General features: G+C 40.1%; 1 pseudogene across 1 annotated transcript; it reads left to right on the top strand.

Annotated features, from left to right (window-relative positions):
- Window positions 1-337: 337 nt before the first annotated feature.
- On the top strand, window positions 338-1,448 carry LOC100425190 (RNA-binding motif protein, X chromosome-like; annotated as a pseudogene). The gene has a single exon (XR_013417464.1). The product of XR_013417464.1 is annotated as an RNA-binding motif protein, X chromosome-like (transcript).
- The last annotated feature ends 22,788 nt before the right edge of the window (window positions 1,449-24,236 follow it).

The raw sequence follows: 24,236 nt of genomic DNA, 5'->3' as shown, positions 1-24,236 counted from the left end.
GGATTACAGGCGTGAGCCACCACGCCTGGCCGAGGGGTGAGTTTTTAAACACAATTTCTTCTTTACTTTTCAGGAAAGTTTAAAAATTCACGGTTGCGCAGTAGCACTAGTGGCTTCGTGGTTTGGTCCTCAGACCTGGCAGCCGCCACTGGTGGTGAGCTGCTAGGAAGCCTCTGTTGGTGAGCTCGTTGGAGCTTGAACCCATTGTCACCCCTCTGACTCACTGGCAAAAAAACAAACAAAAAAAAAAGTTGAAGCAGATCGCCCAGGAAAGGTCTTCGTTGGTGGACTTAGTACGGAAACAAATAAGAAAGCTCTTGAAGCAGTATTTGGCAAATATGGACGAATAGTGGAAGCACTCTTGAGGAAAGACCATGAAACCAACAAATCAAGAGGATTTGCTTTTGTCACCTTTGAAAGCCCAGCAGACGCTAAGGATGCAGCCAGAGACATGAATGGAAAGTCATTAGATGGAAAAGCGATCAAGGTGGAACAAGCCACCAAACCATCATTTGAAAGTGGTAGACGTGGACTGCCTCCACCTCCAAGAAGTAGAGGCCCTCCAAGAGGTCTTAGAGGTGGAAGAGGAGGAAGTGGAGGAACCAGGGGAACACTCACGGAGAAGACACATGGATGACGGTGGATATTCCATGAATTTTAACATGAGTTCTTCCAGGGGACCACTCCCAGTAAAAAGAGGATCACCACTAAGAAGTGGGAGTCCTCCTCCTAAGACATCTGCACCTTCAGGACCAGTTTGCAGCAGCAGTGGAATGGGAGGAAGAGCTCCTGTGTCACGTGGAAGAGATAGTTACGGAGATCCACCTCGAAGGGAACAGCTACCCTCTGGTAGAGATGTTTATTTGTCCCCAAGAGATGATGGGTATTCTACAAAAGACAGCTATCCAAGCAGAGATTACCCAAGTTCTTGTGATACAAGAGATTATGCACCACCACCACGAGATTATACTTACTGTGATTATGGTCATTTCAGTTCACATGGTGACTATCCATCAAGAGGCTATAGCGATAGAGATGGATATAGTCGTGATTGTGACTATTCAGGTCATCCAATGGAGGTTCCTACAGAGATTCACATGAAAGTTATGGTAACTCAGGGAGTGCTCCACCTACACGAGGACCCCCGCCATCTTATGGGGAAGCTGTGGCTACGATGATTACAGCAGCTCACCTGACAGATATGGTGGAAGTTGAGACAGTTATTCAAGCAGCCAAAGTGATCTCTACTCAAGTGGTGGTGATCAAGTTGGCAGACAAGAAAGAGGGCTTCACCCTTCTGTGGAAATCCTCAACGTGATTCCTACCGCAATTCAAGCTGTGGAGCACTAAGAGGTGGTGGCCATGGAGGAAGCCAATCTGATAGAGGGGGAGGCAGAAGCAGATACTAGAAACAAACAAAACTTTGGACCAAAATCCCAGTTCAAAGAAACAAACAAAAAGTGCAAACTATTCTGTCATAACTACCCAAGGACTACTTAAAGGCAAAATTGTGTTGCCTTTTTAAAATTCCCTGTTAAGTTCCCCTCCATCATTTTTATGTTCTTGTGAGGAAAAAAGTAAAACATGTTTAATTTTTTTAACCTTATTTATTTATTTATTGATTGATTGATTGATTGATTGTACTTTAAGTTCTAGGGTACATGTGCACAACGTGCAGCTTTGTTACATAGGTATACATGTGCCATGTTGGTTTGCTGCACCCATCAACTCGTCACTTACATTAGGTATTTCTCCTAATGCTATCCCTCCCCAAGCCCTCCACCCCCCGACAGGCCCTGGGGTGTGATGTTCCCCTCTCTGTGTCTAAGTATTCTCATTGTTCAATTCCCACCTATGAGTGAGAACATGCGGTGTTTGGTTTTCTGCCCTGGTGATAGTTTGCTCAGAATGATGGTTTCCAGCTACATCCATGTATCTGCAAAGGACATGAACTCATGCTTTTTTATGGCTGCATAGTATTCCATGGTGTACATGTGCCACATTTTCTTAATCCAGTCTATCATTGATGGACATTTGGGTTGGTTCCAAGTCTTTGCTATTGTGAATAATGCCACAACAAACATATGTGTGCATGTGTCTTTATAGTAGCATGATTTATAATCCTTTGGGTATATACCCAATAATGGGATCACTGGATCAAATGGTATTTCTAGTTCTAGATCTTTGAGGAATCGCCACACTGCCTTCCACAATAGTTGAACTAGTTTACACTCCCACCAACAGTGTAAAAGTGTTCCTATTTCTCCACATCCTCTCCAGCACCTGTTGTTTCCTGACTTTTTAGTGATCGCTATTCTAACTGGCATGAGATGGTATCTCATTGTGGTTTTGATTTGCATTTCTCTGATGACCAGTGATGATGTACATTTTTTCATGTGTCTGTTGGCTGCATAAATGTCTTCTTTTCAGAAGTGTCTGTTCATATCCTTTGCCCACTTTTTGATGGGGTTGTTTGTTTTTTTCTTGTAAATTTGTTTAAGTTCTTTGTAGATTCTGGATGTTAGCTCTTTGTCAGATGAATAGATTGCAAAAATTTTCTCCCATTCTGTAGGTTGCCTGTTCACTCTGATGGTAGTTTCTTTTGCTATGCAGAAGCTCTTTAGTTTAATTAGATCCCATTTGCCTATTTTGGCTTTTGTTGCCATCGGTTTTGGTGTTTTAGTCATGAAGTCCTTGCCCATGCCTATGTCCTGAATAGTATTGCCTAGGTTTTCTTCTAGGGTTTTTATGGTTTTAGGTCTAACATTTAAGTCTTTCATCCATCTTGAATTAATTTTTGTATAAGGTGTAAGGAAGTGATTCAGTTTCAGCTTTCTACATATGGCTAGCCAGTTTTCCCAGCACCATTTATTAAATAGGCAATCCTTTCCCCATTTCTTGTTTCTGTCAGATTTGTCAAAGATCAGATGGTTGTAGATGTGTGGTGTCATTTCTGAGGCCTCTGTTCTGTTCCATTGGTCTATATCTCTGTTTTGGTACCAGTACCATGCTGTTTTGGTTACTGTAGCCTTGTAGTATAGTTTGAAGTCAGGGAGCATGATGCCTCCAGCTTTGTTCTTTTGGCTTAGGATTGTCTTGGCAATGCAGGCTCTTTTTTAGTTCCATATGAACTTTAAAGTAGTCTTTTCCAATTCTGTGAAGAAAGTCATTGCTGGCTTGATGGGGATGGTATTGAATCTATAAATTACCTTGGGCAGTATGGCCATTTTCACGATATTGATTCTTCCTATTCATGAGCATGGAATGTTCTTCAATTTGTTTGTGTCCTCTCTTATTTAGTTGAGCAGTGGTTTGTAGTTCTCCTTGAAGAGGTCCTTGACATCCCTTGTAAGTTGGATTCCTAGGTATTTTATTCTCTTTGTAGCAATTGTGAGTGGGAGTTCACTCATGATTTGGCTCTCTGTTCTTGGTATATAGGAATGCTTGTGATATTTGCGCATTGATTTTGTATCCTGAGACTTTGCCAAAGTTGCTTATCAGTTTAAGGAGATTTTGGGCTGAGACGATGGGGTTTTCTAAATATACAATGATGTCATCTGCAAACAGGGACAATTTGACTTCCACTTTTCCTAATTGAATACTCTTTATTTCTTTCTCTTGCCTGATTGCCCTGGCCAGAACTTCCAACACCATGTTGAATAAGAGTGGTGAGAGAGGGCATCCCTGTCTTGTGCCAGTTTTCAAAGGGAATCCTTCCAGGTTTTGTCCATTGAGTATGATATTGGCTGTGGGTTTGTCTTAAATAGCTCTTATTATTTTGAGATACATTCCATCAATACCTAGTTTATTGAGAGTTTTTAGCATGAAGGGCTGTTGAATTTTGTTAAAGGCCTTTTCTGCATCTGTTGAGATAATCATATGATTTTTGCCATTGGTTCTGTTTATGTGATGGATTACATTTATTGATTTGTGTATGTTGAGCCAGCCTTTCATCCCAGGGATGAAGCTGACTTGATTATGGTGGATAAGCTTTCTGATATGCTGCTGGATTTGGTTTGCCAATATTTTATTGAGAATTTTTACACTGATGTTCATCAGGGATATTGGTCTAAAATTCTCTTTTTTGTGTGTGTGTCTCTGCCAGGCTTTGGTGTCAGGATGATGCTGGCCTCATAAAATGAATTAGGGAGGATTCCCTATTTTTCTATTGATTGGTATAGTTTCAGAAGGAATGGCATCAGCTCCTTTTGTACCTCTGGTAGAATTCGGCTGTGAATCCTTCTGGTCCTGGACTTTTTTTGGTTGGTAGGCTATTAATTATTGCCTCAATTTCAGAGCCTGTTATTGGTCTATTCAGGGATTCAACTTCTTCCTGGTTTAGTCTTGGGAGGGTGTATGTGTCCAGGAATTTATCAATTTCTTCTAGATTCTTTAGTTTATTTGCATAGAGGTGTTTATAGTATTCTCTGATGGTAGTTTGTGTTACTGTGGGATCGATGGTGGTATCCCCTTTATCATTTTTTTATTGCATCTATTTGATTCTTAGCTTTTTTCTACTTTATTAGTCTTGCTCACAATCTGTCAGTTTTGTTGATCCTTTCAAAAAACCAGCTCCTGGATTCACGGATTTTTTGAAGGTTTTTTTTGTTTGTGTTTCTATCTCCTTCAGTTCTGCTCTGATCTTAGTTTTTTCTTGCCTTCTGGTAGCTTTTGAATGTGTTTGCTCTTGCTTCTCTAATTCTTTTAATTGTGATGTTAGGGTGTTGATTTTAGATCTTTTCTGCTTTCTTTTGTGGGCATTTAGTGCTATAAATTTCCCTCTACACACGGCTTTAAATGTGTCCCAGAGATTCTGGCACGTTGTGTCTTTGTTCTCATTGGTTTCAAAGGACATCTTTATTTCTGCCTTCATTTCGTTATTTACCCAGTAGTTATTCAGGAGCAGGTGTTCAGTTTCCATGTAATTGTGTGGTTTTGCGTGAGTTTCTTAATCTTGAGTTCTAATTTGATTGCACTGTGGTCTGAGAGACAGTTTGTTGTGATTTCTGTTCTTTTACATTTTCTGAGGAGTGCATTACTTCCAACTATATGGTCAATTTTGGAATAAGTGTGACGTAGTGCTGAGAAGAATGTATATTCTGTTGATTTGGAGTGTAGAGTTTTGTAGATGTCTATTAGGTCTGCTTGGTGCAGAGTTGTATTCAAGTCCTGGATATCCTTATTAACCTTGTGTCTCATTGATCTGTCTAATATTGACAGCGGGGTGTTAAAATCTCCCATTATTATTGTGTGGGAATCTAAGTCTCTTTGTAGGTCTCTAAGGACTTGCTTTATGAATCTGGGTGCTCCCGTATTGGGTGCATATGTATTTAGGATAGTGAGCTCTTCTAGTTGAATTGATCCCTTTACCATTATGTCATGGCTTTCTTTGTCTCTTTTGATCTTTGTTTGTTTAAAGTCTGTTTTATCAGAGAGTAGGATTGCAAATACTGCTTTTTTTGCTTTCCATTTGCTTGGTAGATCTTCCTCCATCCCTTTTTTTTTGAGCCTATGCGTGTCTCTGCACGTGAGATGGGTCCCCTGAATACAGCACATTGATGGGTCTTGACTCTGTATCCAATTTGCCAGTCTGTGTCTTTTAATTGGGGCATTTAGCCCATTTACATTTAAGGTTAATATTGTTATGTGTGAATTTGATCCTGTCATTATGATGTTAGCTGGTTATTTTGCCCGTTAGTTGATGTAGTTTCTTCCTAGCATTGATGATCTTTACAATTCGGCATATTTTTGCAGTGCTGGTACTGGTTGTTCCTTTCCATGTTTAGTGCTTCTTTCAGGAGCTCTTGTAAGGCAGGCCTGGTGGTGACAAAATCTTTCAGCATTTGCTTGTGTGTAAAGGATTTTATTTCTCCTTCATGTATGAAGCTTAGTTGGGCTGGATATGAAATTGTGGGTTGAAAATTCTTTCCTTTAAGAATGTTGAATATTGGCCCCCACTCTCTTCAGGCTTGTAGAGTTTTTTCTGCCGAGATATCCACTGTTAGTCTCATGGGCTTCCCTTTGTGGGTAACCCAACCTATCTCTCTGGCTGCCCTTAATATTTTTTCCTTCATTTCAACCTTGGTGATTCTGACAATTATGTGTCTTGGGGTTGTTCTTCTCGATGAGTATCTGTGTGGTGTTCTCTGTATTTCCTGAATTTGATTGTTGGCCTGCCTTGCTAGTTTGGGGAAGTTCTCCTAGATAGTGTCCTGAATAGTGTTTTCCAACTTGGTTCCATTCTCTCCATCACTTTCGGATACACCAATCAAACATAGATTTGGTCTTTTCACAGAGTCCCATATTTCTTTGAGGCTTTTTTTTTTACTCTTTTTTTTCTAAACTTCTCTTCTCACTTTATTTCATTCATTTGGTCTTCAATCACTGATACCCTTTCTTCCACTTGATCGAATTTGCTATTGAAGCTTGTGCGTGAGGCATGTAGTTCTCATGCCATGATTTTCAGCTCCATCAGGTCATTTAAGGTCCTCTCTACACCGTTTATTCTAGTTAGCCATTCGTCTTGATCTTTTTTCAAGGTTTTTAACTTCCTTGTGATGGGTTTGAACATCCTCCTTTAGCTCAGAGAAGTTTGTTATTACCGACCTTCTGAAGCCTACTTCTGTCAGTTTGTCAAAGTTATTCTCCATCCAGCTTTGTTCCGTTGCTGGCAATGAGCTGTGATTCTTTGGAGGAGAAGTGGCACTCTGGTTTTTAGAATTTTCAGCTTTTCTGCTCTGGCTTCTCCACATCTTTTTGGTTTTACCTACCTTTGGTCTTTGATGTTGGTGACCTACAGATGGGGTTTTGGTGTGGATGTCCTTTTTGTTGATGTTGATGCTATTCCTTTCTGTTTGTTAGTTTTCCTTCTAATAGTCAGATCCCTCAGCTGCAGGTCTGTTGGAGTTTGCTGGAGGTCCACTCCAGACCCTGTTTACCTGGGTATCAGCAGCAGAGGCTGCAGTATAGCAAATATTGCAGAACAGCAAATATTGCTGCCTGATCCTTCCTCTGGAAGCTTTGTCCCAGAGTGGCACCTGCCTGTACGAGGTGTCAGTAGACCCCTATTGGGATGTGTCTCCCAATTAGGCTACACAGGGATCAGGGACCCACTTGAGCAGCAGGCAGTCTGTCTGTTCTCTGAGCTCAAACACCATGCCGAGAGAACCACTGCTCTCTTCAGAGCTGTCAGACAGGGACGTTTAAGATTGCAGAAGTTTCTGCTGCCTTTTGTTCAGCTATGCCCTGCCCCCAGATGTGGAGACTACAGAAGTAGCTGACCTTGCTGAGCTGTGGTGGGCTCCACCTAGTTAGAGCTTCCCTGGCCACTTTGTTTATCTACTCAAGCCTCAGCAATGGCAGACGCCCCTCCCCCTGCCAGGCTGCTGCCTTGCAGGTCGATCTCAGACTGCTGCACTAGCAGTGAGCAAGGCTCTGTGGGCATAGGACCCCCCAAGCCAGGCACAGGATATAATCTCCTGCTGTGCCATTTGCTAAGACCATTGGAAAAGTGCAGTATTTGGTTGGGAGTGTCTTGTTTTTCCAGGTATAGTCTGTCATGGCTTCCCTTGGCTAGGAAAGGGAAATTCCTTGACCCCTTGTGCTTCCCAGGTGAGGCGATGCTCCGCCCTGCTTTGGCTCTCACTCCGTGGGCTGGACCCACTGTCCAACCAGACCTAATGAGATGAACCAGGTACCTCAGTTGGAAATGCAGAAATCATGTGTCTTCTGTGTTGATCACGCTGGGAGCTGCAGACTGGAGCTGTTCCTATTTGGCCATCTTGGAACAGAATCCAGAACATGTTTAATTTTATTTGATTTTATGACATTGCTTTCCAACAAGCAAATATTAAATGTGTTAAGACTTGTTGCACTAGTGTAACTTTCCAAGTAAAAGTGTCCCTAAAGGCCACTTCTGTCTGATTTTTCACAGTAAGTGAGACAAACAGTACTGAGATCTTCTACAAAGCATCTAGCCATGTAAAATGGAGAAATGAATCATTCTGCCTATACAAACAAGCTAGCTATTAGAGGGTGGTTGGGGTATGCTACTCATAAGATTTCAGTGTGTCTTCCAACTGAAATCTCAGTGTTCCCAGTATGAAAAACCTGAAATCAGATACCTATGTAAGGAAAGTGCTATTAACCCAGTAAACCCAAAAAAGCAAATGGATAATGCTGGCCCTTTTGCCTTTCTGACATTTCCTTAGGAATCTGCAAGAACCTCCTCTTTCCCCTCCCCCAACAAGACCATTTAAGTGTGTGTCAAGTAACTAGATAATACTAAATAAAAAGTTTGGCCAAAAGAAGAAATTCACATTTCATATAGGCTAGGAGTAAGGTAAAGCCACTCATTTTCCATGTGTTAAGTCAGTCCTCCTAATGAAACAAAACAAAAGGGGAAATATCAGTTTAGCTTCATAATAAAACAAGTTAAATATTTACATCCTGCTAATATAGTATTAATCCAAAAGATTAAGAAGAAGAGGAAAAAAAGTATAAGTACAAATGTGATAAATAGTAAACAAATAGCAAGACGACAGGTAAAAATCCAACTATATCAATAATTATGATATACATAAAGTATATAAATGTTCCAATGAAAATACAGATTTCTCTGACTGAATAAAAAAGCAAGACCCAACAACAATAACAAAATTCACATACACACACACACACACACACAATTGTACTTTAAATAAAAAGAGACAGGTTAAGAATAAAAGGATGGAAAAAGATATACTATGTAAACATTAAGAACAATAAATAGATAAAATAGCTGTATTAATATAATATAAATTAGACTTGAGAGCATGAAATATTATTAGGCATAAAGAGAATCTTTTCATAATTATAGAGAGGTGAATTCATCAGGAAAATATGATCGTAAATGTTTATGCACCCCAAAACAATGCTTCAAAGTACACAAAATAAAAAAGACCTGAAAAAAGAAGAGACCAGAACCCTCTTCAATTACATTGGAAGATTCTATGGCTCATGTCTCCATCATTGATGGGAAAAAATAGACAAATCACTAAGGATAATAGAAGACTTGAGTAACACTATCAAACCAACCAGCTAATTGATGTTTTAAAACACTTCACCTAACAATAGCAGAATACAAATTTTTTAACTTCATGTGAACCATTCATCAAATTGGATGATATGGTGTCCATAAAACATGTATCAACAAATCTATTTTAAAAATTGTTCTATTTTATTTATTTATTTTTTTTAGGGAAAGGATATTGCTATGTTGCCCAGGCTGGTCTTGAACTCCTGGCCTCAGGTGATCCCCCTGCCTTGGTCTCCCAAAGTGCTGGGATTATAGGTGTGAGTCACTGCACCCAGACGATCAACAAATTTTAAAGGACAAAAATCATAGAAATGATATTCTATGACTGTTATGAAATTAAATTAGAAACAAACACAAAAAGTTAATCTGTCAAATCTGAAGTTTTGGAAATTAGACACGACAGTTCTAAATAAACTATAAGTAAAAGAAGAAATTATAAGAAATATTACAAAATAACTTGAACTAAATGAAAATAAAAACAAAACAAATTAACATTTGTGGGATACAGTAAAGCAGTGCTTAGAGGGGAATGTATGGCTTTAAATGCTTTTATTAGAAAAATCTAAAATCTGTGGTGTAAACTTCACCTTTAGAAAGTAGAAAAAGGAAAAGCCAAAAAGAAACAAACAAAAATGAACACAAAATAATTATAAACAAGAATATGTTAAAGATAAGAGCAAAAGTCAATGAAAAGAAAATAGACAAATAATAGAGACAAACTACAAATATTGTGGTCAACTTGTGCCAGCATATTTACTAATTTAAATAAAATGGACAAATTCCTTTAAAGACATATATTACAGCATTTACTGAAGTCATATGAATAGCCTTTATCTATTAAATAAATTGAATTAGTTATTAAAGCCTTCTCCAGAAAAAAACGCTAGGCCCAGATGGCTTCTTATTTAAGGAGAAATATTACCAATTTCACATATACTCTTTCAGAAAAATGAGGAGAAAACATGTATCAACTTACTTTTCAAGGCCAGTATTACCTCAATACCCAAACCAGACCAAGACAGTATAGGAAATGAAAATCAAATTTAATCCCCAATACTAAATAAAAGGACCAGGAATCTAAGGTTGGTTTAACATTCAAAATCAATCAATGTAATTAATCATACAGACTAAAAATGAAAGACCATATGATCATCTTAGTAAATGTTGAAAAAGTTTTCTACAAAATCGAGCATATATTCATATTTTTTTTAAAAAGACAACTTCTCAACCAATTAGGGATAGAATGAAATTTCCTAAATCTGATCTAAGTCGTTTACAGAAAACTGGAAAATAATATCATACATATTATCAGAAAGCTGAATGTTTTTTCCCTATCATCTGGAACAAGACTAGGATGCTTACTCCTACTATTCATACTCTACTATCTATTAGAATTTCTAGTCAGTGCAACAAAGCAGGGAATAGAAGTAAAAGGCATATATACATCTATATACGCAAACAACATGATTGTGTATGCAGAAAATCCTAAGAAATCTACCAAAAACTCCTTACCAGATTAATGATTAAGTTTAATGAAGTCACATGGTACAAGGGTAATATTAAAAAATCAATTGTTCTTCTAAATATTTTCAATGTTTAATTGGAATTGAAATGGGAAAAGCCAGATTACTTTCAATTACATAGAAAATATAAAATACTTATGGATAAATTTAACAAAATATAAGCAAGACCTATACAAAGAAAATTACAAAAATGTTGCTTTGACCTTAAAGAAGATCTAATAAATGGAGAGATACACTATGTTCATGGACTAGAGATTTCATATGGTTGAGATGTCAATTCTTTCAAAGTCAGATCCAATACAATAAGTACCAAAATCCCAATAGGTTTTTCTGTAGAAATTGACAAGTTGATTTTTAAAATTTATATGGAAAGACAAAAGAACTAGAATAGCTAAAAAGATTTTTCAAAAACAAGAATGAAGTTGGAGAGTTATACTACCTAGTTTCCAACTTACAGAGTTACAGATTTCAAGATAGTGTGGTATTGGCATTAAGATACAAATCTAGATCAATGGACCAGGATAGAGAGTCCAGAAGTTGGCCCACACATATTATTGGTTGATTTTTTACAAAGATTATTAATGCCATAAGAAGAAATGACAGTCTTTTCAACAAAGGTGCTGGAACCACTGAATATTCATATGGAAAAAAAGGACTCTTGATCCTTATTTCGTACCATACATAAAATTAATTAAAATAAATCATCGACCAAAATATTTACAAAACCAAAACTATAACATTTCTAGAGATAAATATTCATAACCTTGGGTTAAGCAGATTCCATAGAACACCGAAAGCGTAAACCATAAAGGAAAACATCGATAAATTGGATTTCATTGAATTAAAATTATTTAACAAAAGATTTTGTTAAATAATTAAAAGGCAAGTTATAGACGGAGAGAAAAACACTTGAAGTACATGTCTCACAAAGGACTTAGATCCAGAACATATAAAGAACTCTTTTAAAATCTTAGTTTGGTCAAAATCTTAGTTTGGACCTCAGTGGCATGCATCCAATCCCTCCCCACTTTAAGGTGTTCACTTCCACAGCAGGCTGCCCACCCTTCAAGTCAGTTTGGACAGTGCTGGTCTTCAGTGCTAAGCTTTCCTACCTGACTCTGTTCCACTGGAATCTGCTCTGTGTACTTCCTTTAGCACACTATTATTTGCCCTTTATGGATACCTTAAATTTCTGGCCACTGTGCTTCTGGCTCCTCATTTCCTCTTTATAGAGCCAGATCTTAGAAATTCATGTTATTTTCACCTAACCCCCGCCCTATTAGATGACAACCTTACTCATCAACTAGATTTAGTTATATTTTTCCTGATTAGCCAGCTGAAAGGGACACCTCTTGATGGACCACACCGAGAGCTTTGACTGGAGGCTCTTGACAGAGAAAACAACAGGGAGTTTACTGACAGAATCAAACAAGCTTTCACAAGGCCTACAAGAAATAGGGCTGTTATTAATAATGATCACAAATTACCAATGTCTATCCAGAAACTTGTTCCTCCTTAGGATTTCACCAGTTAGCTCAAGTTGCAGGAGCCTTCTCAACGCTAGGAATCTGGTGTGAAGGTAGAGCCAGGATCCCTGGTCCCCTACAGATGAGTTTCTATTCCTCCTGCATCTCTGAGCTGGACTACAAATTTTCCTCTAGTTCAGAATGATTAGATGATTAAATATGCCCTAAAGGCTCATGGAAGAATAGTAGAATCTGATACTCAGACTTCAACTTATACGTAATAGGACACAATCCCTAAATCCTATTCTGAAACAGAACTCTTAGGGGGGGCTTCTCCTCTAAAGCCTCTGGCAGTAAAACTACTGGGAAGGAACTTTCATGGACTTGCTCTCCCACGGATTATGCTGCAGGGACAGGATCAACACACAGAGGTCATAAACTTAAGTGCCTACAGGAAGGATATTTCAATGACTGACAGTGGTGGTGAGTCCTTGTGGTCTAGATTTTCTATATAGAAAAATGGGGTTAACAATGTGTGTGTGTGTGTGTGTGTGTGTGTGTGTGTGTGTGTGTGTAGAGGGGGTGAGGGGGTTGGGGGATGAAATTGAAGGCCTAAAATTGGCTTTCTGATTACTAGAAGAAGGACTGGAAGCTTCATTTATGTAGCACTTTTCATTAGGTGGAGAAGGTGAACTGTGCGGGGTGTGAAGGCTGATGGCAGGGGACTGATGGGAAATGTGGTGACTGGAAGAAATGAGGCCCTCTCCAAGGAGGCAGCTTCCACTCGGCTCCAGCTGACGCTTGCCAGTTGGCAATGAGGACAGTTGCCAGATATACTGAGTTTTCAGAAGATGGAAATACAGATTTTTTTAAAATGGGAAATCTCTTATTTTTAAAACACGATGTGGGCCAAACCAAACACGTTTGTGGGCTGAATTCAGTCTGTGGCCTACCATTTTGAGACCTTTGATTTATAGTCCTCACAAAACATGACATTTCTGTTCCAATTTGTAATCTCGAGGCGTGTTACTTCCAGACTCAGTTCATTCTCTGCACTTCACCTTCCTCCTTCACTCCTTTATTATTTATACCTATGTCTGACTCCCCCTCAAGATTATACATTCTTTTAATGGCACAACTTACACTGTTTTCATTTTTGTATCTTCTCTGTGGTTTACTATAGTGCCTTAAAGAGGGTAACACTCAGTAAGTGCTGGTTAAAGAAGTGTTTGTTAAATAACGCATTTTCAAAGCTAATCTAAGGAAACTTGAAGCTCTACTTGGGGTCCATTCACTGAAACACAGTTTGCCAAAAACCAACTATCTGAAAGCCAATTGGGGATTTCCACTTCCAGTAACAGTCAACTATAATTCAGTCCAACCTTCTTACAAAATAAATTACAAAATATATCCAGAAAAAATATAGAAAACATCTTGTTATTAGCATGAAATACCTAAGAAAACTGGGAAGAATTGCCTTGAGAGAATAGAGTGATTGTAAGAGCAGAAATTGGTGAACTGGTAAATGTTTTATCCTGGGGGTGTTTGCCATCCTTAGGAGGTGACAGAAACAAGGGGATTGATAAATGGGGCAGGCTGGAGAACAAGACAGAGACCCTGGAGACCTACCCACCTTTCTTCCTATGTCCTTGGGGCTCTCCTTCTCCAACTTTAGATCTTTGACCTATTTGGGGAAACCGAGCAGTCCTTTGGGGTTTTCAGTGGCAGGAATAGAAGCTCAGAAACATCTGAGCTCAGAAACTGCTGTGACATACCCTTTCCCTGGGACAGGCGGGTGGCCTGGGTTTCCTTATTCAGCTTCCTTTTCTTGTAACTCACTTGATAAGGCTAGTGCTAAGTGAAATGACTCCCGAATCTATGGTTAATGCAGCTGTGTAAAGCTATGCAAAGTGTGCTGAGCATTAGTCTGAGGCAGTACCACCCTTGTTCTCCAGGCCTGTCCTTTCCAGAGTCCCTGTTTAGACCCTCGTCCGGCAATTCTCCTCCTCACAGAGTGAAGAATCCACTGGGCCAAGGACATATGCCCACCCAGTTCCACTGCTATACTCTCTTCCCAACCCCAGCCGTGCTCAACATACTGGACAGTGGAATTCCCTATCAAATAGTGCCAAGCCCCATTTCATAGGCCTCCACCTTCTTCTTCAGACTCATCCTCCAAAGGGTATAACTTACCATTGGGGTGTGCATCCCTTGGCCCCAGAGGGCGCTACAGAGCAGGCTGTGTGTGTTTGTGTGAAATGGGGGTAGAGAGGTGTGGACAAAGTTTGCCTATGAGGTTGAGTACCCACAAGACCCCACATGGTGTTTGATTACAGGACCCAAAACAGGTTACTGAAAAGAAGCAAACTATCAGTCATCCTGGGAGTGTTATGAACCTGGGGCTGTGTAAGGTTCTCTGCATGCGATTTGTTACTATGATAATACCAGAGTAGCCAAGTCATGATGACAAAATTGTACCTAACACCAGTCCTATTGTAAGGTTTGGATTCCCAAATCAGAGAAAGTTCTTTTTCAGGTGCCAGTTGTGTAATAGATGCCTTTATAATAGGTGGCCTGGAAGACTTAATTAATGAGGCAATTCAAATACATAGCCTGTCTGGATCTCTGCCTATATGACTCTTTTTATATGATATATCCAGAATAGGCAAATCTGGCATTGTACCCACTGCCAGGCCCCTCCTGATGCCATGCTCCATCCAGTACCAGAGATTTCCATGCAGTACTTATTTCTAGGAATTTACTTAATCACATCTTAGATCCAGACACATTAGTGACAAGAGTAATAACACGGACACTATGTTAGCAATGAGCTAAATATACTATTATATATATTAATATACTATTAATTATAGTAAGTGGTGTCTCAAAAAGTGAGACCTCAAATATCCTTTGAGATGGTAACATGCTCCAGAAAAAGCTTTTTGCTTTTCACAAACAAGCACTTCTGTCTTTAACACTTGTTTTAGGGATGTTGGGACCTCATGCCAAACACATTGTGTTGGGAGAAAATTTTGTTTTTTAAAAATTTTTCCTCTGAAAAACTACAAACTCTAACTGCATATTATATTCTATTTCAATTTGTATGTGGCAGATATGCTGCATGGGTGAGATGCTTAATCTTGATGTCTGTTTAATGTTTTAATTCTGTTGAATACTTGGTACTGTGTCTGGAATTGGTGGGTTCTACAATCCTTTAGCTAGATACAGAGTGCTAGTCAGAAAAGTTCTCCAAGTCCCCACTAGATTAGCTAGATACAGAGTGCTGATTGGTGCCTTTACAATCCCTGAGCTAGACACAGAGTGCTGATTGGTGCGTTTACAATCCTTTAGCTAGACACAGAGTGCTAGACAGAAGAGTTCTCCAAGTCCCCACTAGATTAGCTAGATACAGAGTACCAATTGGTGCATTTACAAACCCTGAGCTAGACACAGAGTGCTGATTGGTGCATCTACAATCCTCCAGCTAGACATAAAAGTTCTCCAAGTCCCCACCGGACTCAGGAGCCCAGCCGGCCTCACCCGGTGGAGCTTACGCTGGGGCCACGGACCGAGCTGCCCGTCAGTCCCGCGCCGCGCGCCTGCACTCCTCAGCCCCTGGGCGGCTCATGGGACCCAGCGCTGCGGAACAGCGGGGCGGCGCTCATAGGGGAGGATCGGGCAGCGCAGGCCCGATATAAAGAACTGTTCTTTATAAGCCATCCAGTCTATGATATTTTGTTATAGCAGACCAAGACACTAACACTTGTTATTATTCATGGTTTTATTATGACCATCTTAGTGGTGTGAAGTAGTATTTCACTGCAGTTTTGATTTGCATTTCCTTGAAAGTTATTGGTGTTGTGCGTTTTTGTATGCACTTGTTGGCCATTTGTATATCTTCTTTAGAAGAAATGTCTATTCAGATCCTTTGTCTGTTCTTTAATTGGGTTATTTGCTTTTTTATTATTGAGATTTAAGAGTTCTTTGTATTTTTTAGATGCAAGTCTCTTATCAGATAGACGATTTGCAAATTTCTTTCCCATTTTGTGGGGTGTCTTTTCTCATTCTTGATGGTGATCTTGGAAAAGTTTTTAATTTTGAGGAAGCCCAATTTATTTGTTTTTTCTAATGTTGCTTGTGTTGTTGGTGACATATCTGATGAGATTGGACACAATCAGGGTGGTATGGCCATAGATTATAGGTGTTGTGTCTGAGAAATTGTTGCCTACACCAGAGCCATAAATATTTACCCGTATGCTTTTTCTAAGCGCTTATTTTTGTTTTTGTTTTGAGACAGAGTCTTGCTTTGTCGCCCAGACTGGAGTGTAATGGCATGATCTCTGCTCACCACAACCTCCGCCTCCTGGGTTCAAGCGATTCTCCTGCCTCAGCCTTCCAAGTAACTGGGATTACAGGCGTGCGCCACCACGCCCGGCAAATTTTTTGTATTTTTAGTAGAAACAGGGGTTTTACCATGTTGGCCAGGCTGGTCTCGAACTCCTGACCTCGTGATCCGTCCGCTTCGGCCTCCCAAAGTGCTGGGATTACAGATGTGAGCCACCGCGCCTGGCCCTTCTAAGTGCTTTTTATTTTTAGCTCTCACATTTAGATCTTTGATTATTTTGGGTTAATTTTTGTATGTTTTGAAGTGGGATCCAATTTCATTCTTTAGCACATAGATATGCAGTTATCCCTGCCATATTATGTCTTTATATTATTTATATTATTTTGTCTAAAAATCTGAACACCTCCCCTACAAATAAATTTCTCTGCCATATTTCCCCATTTCTGCCCATATTATCATCATTTTTCCATAAAATGGAAACCTGGAATTACTGATCCTCTTTCCTTGAATCTTTCAGTCCTAAACTTCTCATTCTTTATCACTCCTCCTTTCATATTTTTTTTGTGTGAAATTTCAGTGTTCAGGCAGGTGATTATTTCAATCGCCTTGTGATAGTTTTTTGTTTAATTTTTTTGTTCCAAATGATTTTGTCCTGCAGCTCATCTCAGCCATTCCCCTTAAGGTCATATTCTAAATCAGTGGTTCTTAATTTGAATTAGAATTAGCTCTCAAGTAGAGTTATCCAAGGACCTTTAAACTAATGCCAGTGACAGCCCCACTCCAGTCTAATTATATCAAAATCTTATGGCATATGGGATATATTTCTAACACCACACCAGGGTTGAGAAACACTGCCCTAGACGTTGCCATCACCAGTGACTTTAATCCTTTCCTTCTATCAAGGATTCTACTCTCCAGTTGCCACACCTATTTTCCCATCTCATTGCTTTGAGTGTCCTAACTCCAACAAATCTACTGGGATCTAGAATCCATTTCTTTGCACATCTTGTCATTGTCCCTCACATCCCTGGTGCCTATACTTCCCTTATGTGGTAGTTTCTTATATGAGTAGTTTCCAGGCAATCAGGCCTCCCTGCATTCATGTTTATCTTTAGTCTCCTCTTGAAATGATGTTAGCCATATTACTTGTTTTAACCACTAACATTCAGTGGAAATGACATTGTTCTATGAGAAGAAGCCCAATTACCCTGATGAAGAAATGGTGTGAAAAGACCACAGAAAAAGGCCACGTGGAGAAGCAGTGGCCCCGAGGAAACATGTAGTAGATTCAGAGAAGGCAAATTACAGTGCGAATTCATAGTTCAGACAGTCCAGGTGATTCCAATGTGCAGCAAAAGTTGAGAACTACTGATTTCTATATGGATGAATCCTAAATATCTCTACTGTCCAATGGTACTTTCTGTGAAGCTCTATAAGGTTCTCGATGATGTACTCTCCACCTTGTTATCCCTCTAAATTTATCCCTACTTCCCCTTGCTTACTGTACTCCTGCTAGGCTGCCCTTGCTTTTCCTCAGACACACCCAGTATGCACCCATTTCTGAGCCTCGGCCTGTTGCCACTTTCTGCAGTGATCTTTTTTCAGATAGTCATATAATCCATGTCTCACTCCATCATCATTTTCTGGTCTTTTCTCAATGCAGTATAATAAATGCTGCAATTGAGTTAATTTTGCTAGTCTTGTTGAAGTGTCAACTAGCGCAGATTTATTAAAATATGTAAAGCTAAGAAAATAATAAAAAATATTACAAATGCCAGTTGGTGAGGATGTGGAAAAAGAGAAACTGTTATCTATTGCTAGTAGGTGTATAAATTGGTACAACATTTTTGGAGTATAATTTGGCATTATCTAACAAAATTAATGATGCATATATTCTTTTTTTAAATTTTAATTTTAATTTGAAGTTCCAGGGTACATGTGCAGGATGTGCAGGTTTGTTACACAGGCAAATGTATGCCATGGTGGTTTGCTGCACCTGTCAACCCATCACCTAGGTATTAAGCCCAGCGTGCATTACCTATTTTTCCTAATGCTCTCCCTCCCCTGGCCCCACCCTCTGACAGGCCCCAGTGTGTGTTATTCCCCTCCCTGTGTCCACGTGTTCTCATTGTTCAGCTCCCACTTATAAGTGAGCACATGCAGTATTTGGTTTTCTGCTCCTGTATGAGTTTGCTGAGGATAATGGCTTCCAGCTCCAGATGATGCATATATTCTATCAACTAGGGACACAGCTGTGGTGGTTTTAAAATAAGTCTGGAAATTATGTGATAGGTGGGGCTTAATCCCCTCAGCTTGAATAGGGACTAGATTTAGTGACTCACTTCTAATGAATGAAATATGGTGGAAATGACAGTGTATGACTTCCATGAATAGGTCATAAAGGCATCATAGCTTCTTTCTTACTTTGTCTCAGATCACTTGCTGTGTGGGAGAAGCCAGCTGCCATGTCATAAGAACACCCAAGCAGACTTTTGGAGAGACCTAAGTGACAAGGAACTGAAGTCTCCTGACAACAGCCAGGGAGATACTAAGGCTTCTCACCAACAGCCATGTGAGTGATCCATTTTGAAAGATCCTTCAACTCCAATGAAGCCTTCAGATGACTACAGCCCCAGCTGACATCTTGACTGCAACTTCATGATAGGCCTTAAGGGGCACCATTCTCAAATTTCTGTTCCACAGAAAGTGTGAAATAATTAAGTTTTGTTGTTTTAAGCTGCTATGTCTTGGGATAATTTGTTACACAGCAAAAATAGCGAGAGAAACTCTCGCATATCTGTAAAAGGAGATGTGTGTGTGGAATTCTTTTTTTTTTTTTTTTTTTTTTGAGACGGAGTCTCGCTCTGTCGCCCAAGCCAGAGTGCAGTGGCGGGATCTCAGCTCACTGCAAGCTCTGCCTCCTGGGTTCACACCATTTTCCTGCCTCAGCCTCCCGAGTAGCTGGGACTACAGGCGCCCGCCAACTCGCCCGGCTAATTTTTTGTATGTTTGGTAGAGACGGAGTTTCACCATCTTAGCCAGGATGGTCTCAATCTCCTGACCTTGTGATCCACCTGCCTTGGCCTCTGAAAGTGCTGGGATTACAGGCGTGAGCCACCGCGCCTGGCTGTGTGGAAGAATTCTTCTGGCAGCATTGCTTGAAATGGGGGAGGGGGGAAGGAAACAGAGACAACTCAAAGGCCCATTAACAAGATAATGGATACATTGTGGTATAGTCATACAGTGGTATATTTACAGCAGTAAAAATGTTTAAACAGTTACAACTTAAACAGATCCCTCAAATACAATACTGAGAAAAAAAGGAGTACATTATATGAAGTTAAAAAAGCTATATAAAGCTAAATAATACATTGCTTATGAATATATATGTGGAAAAATAAATGAAGGAAAATTAATAATCATATTCAGGATATGTTATATTTGTTATCTATTGCTTCATAATAAATGGTCACCAACATGAAGTGGCTTATAACAATAAACATTTACCTCATAGTTTTTGTAGGTCAGTAATTTGGGAGCAGATTACCTAGGTATTTCTGACTCTAGTTTTCTTATGAGATTTCATTTAAAATATTGGTTGGCACTACTGTCATCTGAAGGCCTGAATGGGGCAGGAGGATCCATTTCATCCACATACTTGGTAAATTGGTGCTGGCTATTAATAGAAGGCTTCAGTTCTTCACCACACGGGCTTCCTCTTAGGCTGGTTGAAAGTCTTCATGACATGGCAACTTGCTTGTCTTAGAGAAAGCAATCCAGGGGGAGGCAAACTTTACTCCTTCTCTCCCAAAACCTCCCCAGATCTCATCATATTGCAGCATCAATTTGAAATGTATCATGTTCAGGGCTCCTTAGTGGTCCTAGTTAACCAGCTTCCCCAGGAGCAATTTCCCTTTGGTCCAATTTGTATCAAAGATGAGTCTTAGAAACTGTCTGATAGTCAAGCAGTTTATTCATTCTGGCATCATTCTTACAAGATGGATAGCAAGAGCAGACTGTAGCATGGGCCAGATACAGTTGGGAGTCAGATGACTCCCTGACCAGGAGGGTCTTCCTCTGAAGACCATTCTCAGAGTTTGGGAGATTCTTCCCCATTTTTCATACTTGTATTCATTCTGGGTCAGTTACCAGGTCCTTGTTTTTTTTTGTTTGTTTGTTTGTTTGTTTGTTTGAGACAGGGCCTCCAGCCCAGGCTGGAATGCACTGGTGAGATCACATAGCTGCAGCCTCAAACTCCTGGGCTCAAGTAATCCTCCCACTTCAAGCTTCTTGAGTAACTAGAACTACGGGCACACATCACCATGCCCAATTAATTAAAAAAATTTTTTTGTACAGACGGGATCTTGCTATAATTGCTTAGGCTCATCTTGAACTCCTGGTCTCAAGGAATCTTCCTGTGTCAGCTTCCCAAAGTGCTGGGATTATAGGCATGAGCCACCATGTCCAGTCTCAGATGTTTCTTTCAAAAAGACAGGTTAAGCTATTCTTTTAACAGTAAGCAATGTTTTAAGGTTTATGAGTTGCATTGTGTTGAGGTGATTTTATCTCCTGGAAGTCTCTGGGCCAGGGTTAGAAATCACCAGGCCAGGCTGCATGCAGCATCATGCTGCTAAGTGACACATAGTGTTGGCTCTCTGAGAAGTTTGTGTGGGCCTTATGGCTATCATAGGCACACTACATCTCTCACTATATCACAGGCCTTATGGCTATCATTGGCACACTATATACTGTATCTGTCATAGTATACAACAAAATCAAAGATCTCATCATCTGATCAGACCCAGGTGTGAATGAAGCTCTTCAGATGTGGTTTCTTGATTAGGAACCTCAAGTTCCTCTCCTCAAGTATAGTTACTCTGCGTATGAGGACCTGTGAACTAAAGAGACAAGTTGTGTGCCCCACATCTTCCAAGCATACGATAGTGAGACTGACGTAAGATAAATGCTATAGTTACTTCTCTTTAAAAGTGGGAGAAAAAAGACCACAGGAATAACCAATCCACAGAACTTCTGAAATTCAGCTAGAATTTGGAATGTTTGAGGTTCTTCGATTAAGACTGAGGCCTCTTCCTTTCCAGGAATGATTTTTTTTGTGGCTATTGGCTCTGCATTCTGGCTCCTTTTTCCTGCTTTTAAGGTATTTTTCCTTTCTATAAAAGGTAGCTTGTGTTTGCAGCTCTACAATTTTCTCAGCCTGCTTCCTGCCTATAGAGATTTTGGGGTCCAAAGGCCTCTTTTCCTTTTTTACTGTTTCTGTTCATTTCAGTCTAAGTAGATGTTTTTGAAATTATTATTTTCTTTAAACATCTGTTGGTCTCCTATAAATATTATTGGCATTGACTCTACCTTGAGTTTCTGCTGAGCCTACTGAGGAACAGCATCCTTAAACTTTTAAGAAGCTCCATTGTTTGACTAAGTGTTCTGAGGTATTTCTAAAGTCTTAAAAGATTTTTATAACCATACGCTCAGCTTTTCTGTGAGTCACTTGATTCGACTTTCTTCAATAGTCATTTATTAATATTAGTATCAGTTATCATCTGGAGAGGCTGAGAATTTTTAATCCCTACAATTCCTAGCTTCTTTGATTTAACTGTCATTAGCTTATCTACCTTCTTTTATATTTTACCATACACAACCAGAAGAAATCTGTTGGCATCTTCAAAACTCTAAATGGAATCTACTCAGGTAGGTCACATAGTCATTAAGTACATTTTTTATACTCTTTATGTTATTGCAGGCAACAATGTTGTAGCATCAGACTCTACATAGTACAAATCTCTTTCATTATAGTTTCCAATGACACTTCCTCACTATCCTTTAAGCTGTCATCTGAAGTCTCTGGTAAGGCAATTAGGCATTGATATGTTGTGGCTGTGTATCCCCACCCAAATCTCATCTAGAATTGTAATCCCTATGTATTAGGGAGTGACTTGATGGGAGGTGATTAGATCATGGGAGTGGTTTTCCCCATGCTGTTCTCATGACAGCGAGTGAATTGTCATGAGATCTGATGGTTTAAAAGTGTGGCATTTCCTCCTCCTCTCTCTTTCTCCTGCCACCATGTAAGATGTGTCTTGCCTTCCCCTTTGCCTTCTGCCATAATTGTAAGCTTCCTGAGGCCTCCCAAGCCACACAGAACTGTGAGTCAATTAAACCTCTTTTCTTTATAAATTACCCAGTCTCAGGTAGTTCTTTGTAGCAATGTGAAAACTAATACAGAAAACTGGTACCAAGAGTGGGATACTGCTATAAAGATAGCCTGAAAATGTGGAAGTGACTTTGGAACTGGGTAAGAGGCAGATGTTGGAACAACTTAGAGGGCTCAGAAAAAGAAAGATATGAGAAAGTTTGTAACTTCCTAGAGGCTTGAATGGTTTTGTCCAAAATGCTGATAGTGATATGGAAATGAAATTCAGGGTGAAGTAGTCTCAGATGGAGATGAGGAACTTATTAGGAACTAGAGCAAAGGTTGGATTTGCTATGCTTTAGCAAAGAGACTGGCAGCATTTGGCCTCTGCCCTAGAGATCTATGGAGCTATGAACTTGAGAGAGATAATTTAGGGTATCTGGCAGAATAAATCTCTAAGCAGCAAAGCATTCAAGAGTTGACCTGGCTTTTTCTGAAAGTGTACAGTCATATGCATTCACAAAGAAATGATCTGAAATTGGAACTTATGCTTAAAAGGGAAGTAGAACATTAAAGTTTGGAAAATTTGTAGCCTGACCATGTAGTAGAAAGAAAAACCTGGGGAGAAATTCAAGCTGGCTGCATACATTTGCATAAGTAACAAGGAGCCAAATGTGAATAGCCAAGAAAATAGGAAAAATGTCTCCAGGGCATTTCAGGGATCTTCACAGCATCCCCTCCCATCACAGGCCTGGGGACCTAGGAAGGAAAAAATGATTTCATGGACCAGGCCAAGGGCCCTGTTGCTCTGTGCAGCCTCAGGACATGGCACCCTATATCCCAACCACTCCACCTCCAGTCATGGCTAAAGGGGGCCAAAGTACAGCTCAGGCCATTGCTTCAGAGGGTGCAAGCCCGAAGCCTTGGTGGCTTCCACATAGTGTTGGGCCTACAGGTGCACAGAAGACAGGAGTTGAGCTTTGTGAACCTCTGCCTAGATTTAAGAGGATGTATGGAAATGTCTGGATGTCCAGGCAGAAGTCTGCTGCAGGGGCAGAGCCCTCATGGAGAACCTCTACTAGGGCAATGCAGAGGGGAAATGTGGGGTTGAAGCCCCCACACTGAGTCCCCACTGGGGCACTGCCTAGTGGAGCTGTGAGAATCCTCCACACCCCAGACTGGTAGATCTATCAACAGCTTGCACTGCACATCTGGAAAAGCTGCAGGAACTGAATGCCAGCCCGTGAAAGCAGCCAAGGGGGCTGTACCCTGCAGAACCACAAGGGCAGAGCTGCCTAAGGCCTTGTGAGCCCGCTTCTTGCATCAGCATGCCCTGGTTGTGAGGCATAGAGCAAAAAATTATTTTGGCACTTTAAGATTTAATGGCATCCCTGTTGGGTTTTGGACTTGCATGTGGCCTGTAACCCCTTTTTTTGGCCAATTCCTCCCATTTGGAATGGAAGCATTTACCTAATGCCTGTATCCTCATTTTATCTTGGAAGAAACTAACTTGCTTTTATTTTATGGGCTCATAGGTGAAAGGGACTTGTCTTGTCTCAGATGAGACTTTGAACTTGGACTTTTAGGTTAATGCTGGAATGAGTTAAGACACTGGGGGACTATTGGGAAGACATGATTGTGTTTTGAAATGTGAGAAGAAAATAAGATTTGGGAGGGT

The sequence above is a fragment of the Macaca mulatta genome, chromosome 5 (genome assembly GCF_049350105.2).
Source record: "Macaca mulatta isolate MMU2019108-1 chromosome 5, T2T-MMU8v2.0, whole genome shotgun sequence".
Lineage (NCBI taxonomy): Eukaryota > Metazoa > Chordata > Mammalia > Primates > Cercopithecidae > Macaca > Macaca mulatta.
Note: the sequence above shows the minus strand (reverse complement) of the source record. Positions and strands in the feature narration are given on the sequence as shown.